We start from the raw sequence: 2,500 nt of genomic DNA, 5'->3' as shown, positions 1-2,500 counted from the left end.
CAAAAAAAATGAAAAACGGAGCAAACCTGCGATTTTTGACCTGGATTTTTTTGTGCAGCCTTCACATAATATTACCAAGGTTCCCTCAAAATTTCACGAAAAATGCACGAGCCAATTCTGAGATATGAAAATTTGGCTCCTCCGTTGCAACGCTCCGAGCCATCGTTGCAACGGCGGGTGCCTCCGTGGGGGGCGGGGGAGCCCGGCGGCACACCACAACCACAACGTGCTTGCTAATGTGCCTAGGGGATGGCAAGGCAACGTGCATCTTGCTGGCATTGCGCCCAGCAAGCCTTTGGGCAACTCGAGTTTCAGCATCACGACACCCCTCCCCCCTATAATAGGCTGCCGAGCCATTACCAAAGTGCCACGGGTAGACGTCCTTTTCCGTGAGGAGACATACTAAAGGAAAGTGCTCTAGAGGTCGAATTTTGACGCCGTTTTTTGCAACAACCTCTAGAAAAATAAGATCTTTCCATCCTCCAAATTTGGTGAATTTACACCGTGCCGATTTTTTTTGACGATTTTTTTACCGCCCGGAATGCCGGAAATTCAAAAAAAATGAAAAACGGAGCAAACCTGCGATTTTTGACCTGGATTTTTTTGTGCAGCCTTCACATAATATTACCAAGGTTCCCTCAAAATTTCATGAAAAATGCACGAGCCAATTCTGAGATATGAAAATTTGGCTCCTCCGTTGCAACGCTCCGAGCCATCGTTGCAACGGCGGGTGCCTCCGTGGGGGGCGGGGGAGCCCGGCGGCACACCACAACCACAACGTGTTTGCTAGTGTGCCTAGGGGATGGCAAGGCAACGTGCATCTTGCTGGCATTGCGCCCAGCAAGCCTTTGGGCAACTCGAGTTTCAGCATCACGACACCCCTCCCCCCTATAATAGGCTGCCGAGCCATTACCAAAGTGCCACGGGTAGACGTCCTTTTCCGTGAGGAGACATACTAAAGGAAAGTGCTCTAGAGGTCGAATTTTGACGCCGTTTTTTGCAACAACCTCTAGAAAAATAAGATCTTTCCATCCTCCAAATTTGGTGAATTTACACCGTGCCGATTTTTTTTGACGATTTTTTTACCGCCTGGAATGCCGGAAATTCAAAAAAAATGAAAAACGGAGCAAACCTGCGATTTTTGACCTGGATTTTTTTGTGCAGCCTTCACATAATATTACCAAGTTTCCCTCAAAATTTCACGAAAAATGCACGAGCCAATTCTGAGATATGAAAATTTGGCTCCTCCGTTGCAACGCTCCGAGCCTTCGTTGCAACGGCGGGTGCCTCCGTGGGGGGCGGGGGAGCCCGGCGGCACACCACAACCACAACGTGCTTGCTAGTGTGCCTAGGGGATGGCAAGGCAACGTGCATCTTGCTGGCATTGCGCCCAGCAAGCCTTTGGGCAACTCGAGTTTCAGCATCACGACACCCCTCCCCCCTATAATAGGCTGCCGAGCCATTACCAAAGTGCCACGGGTAGACGTCCTTTTCCGTGAGGAGACATACTAAAGGAAAGTGCTCTAGAGGTCGAATTTTGACGCCGTTTTTTGCAACAACCTCTAGAAAAATAAGAACTTTCCATCCTCCAAATTTGGTGAATTTACACCGTGCCGATTTTTTTTGACGATTTTTTTACCGCCCGGAATGCCGGAAATTCAAAAAAAATGAAAAACGGAGCAAACCTGCGATTTTTGACCTGGATTTTTTTGTGCAGCCTTCACATAATATTACCAAGGTTCCCTCAAAATTTCACGAAAAATGCACGAGCCAATTCTGAGATATGAAAATTTGGCTCCTCCGTTGCAACGCTCCGAGCCATCGTTGCAACAGCGGGTGCCTCCGTGGGGGGCGGGGGAGCCCGGCGGCACACCACAACCACAACGTGCTTGCTAGTGTGCCTAGGGGATGGCAAGGCAACGTGCATCTTGCTGGCATTGCGCCCAGCAAGCCTTTGGGCAACTCGAGTTTCAGCATCACGACACCCCTCCCCCCTATAATAGGCTGCCGAGCCATTACCAAAGTGCCACGGGTAGACGTCCTTTTCCGTGAGGAGACATACTCAAGGAAAGTGCTCTAGAGGTCGAATTTTGACGCCGTTTTTTGCAACAACCTCTAGAAAAATAAGATCTTTCCATCCCCCAAATTTGGTGAATTTACACCGTGCCGATTTTTTTTGCCGATTTTTTTACCGCCCGGAAAGCCGGAAATTCAAAAAAAATGAAAAACGGAGCAAACGTGCGATTTTTGACCTGGATTTTTTTGTGCAGCCTTCACATAATATTTCCAAGGTTCCCTCAAAATTTTAGAAAAAATGCACGAGCCAATTATGAGATATGAAAATTTGGCTCCTCCGTTGCAACGCTCCGAGCCATCGTTGCAACGGCGGGTGCCTCCGTTGCAACGAAACCAGCCAACGATGCACCTAACCCAGCATCCGTTGCAACGCACCTTGCCTCCGTTGCAACGCGCCCAGCCAACGTTGCACCGTCCCCTGCCT

Source organism: Arachis ipaensis, chromosome B7 (assembly GCF_059453495.1).
Source record: "Arachis ipaensis isolate K30076 ecotype BB chromosome B7, ASM5945349v1, whole genome shotgun sequence".
NCBI classification, from domain to species: domain Eukaryota; kingdom Viridiplantae; phylum Streptophyta; class Magnoliopsida; order Fabales; family Fabaceae; genus Arachis; species Arachis ipaensis.
Note: the sequence above shows the minus strand (reverse complement) of the source record.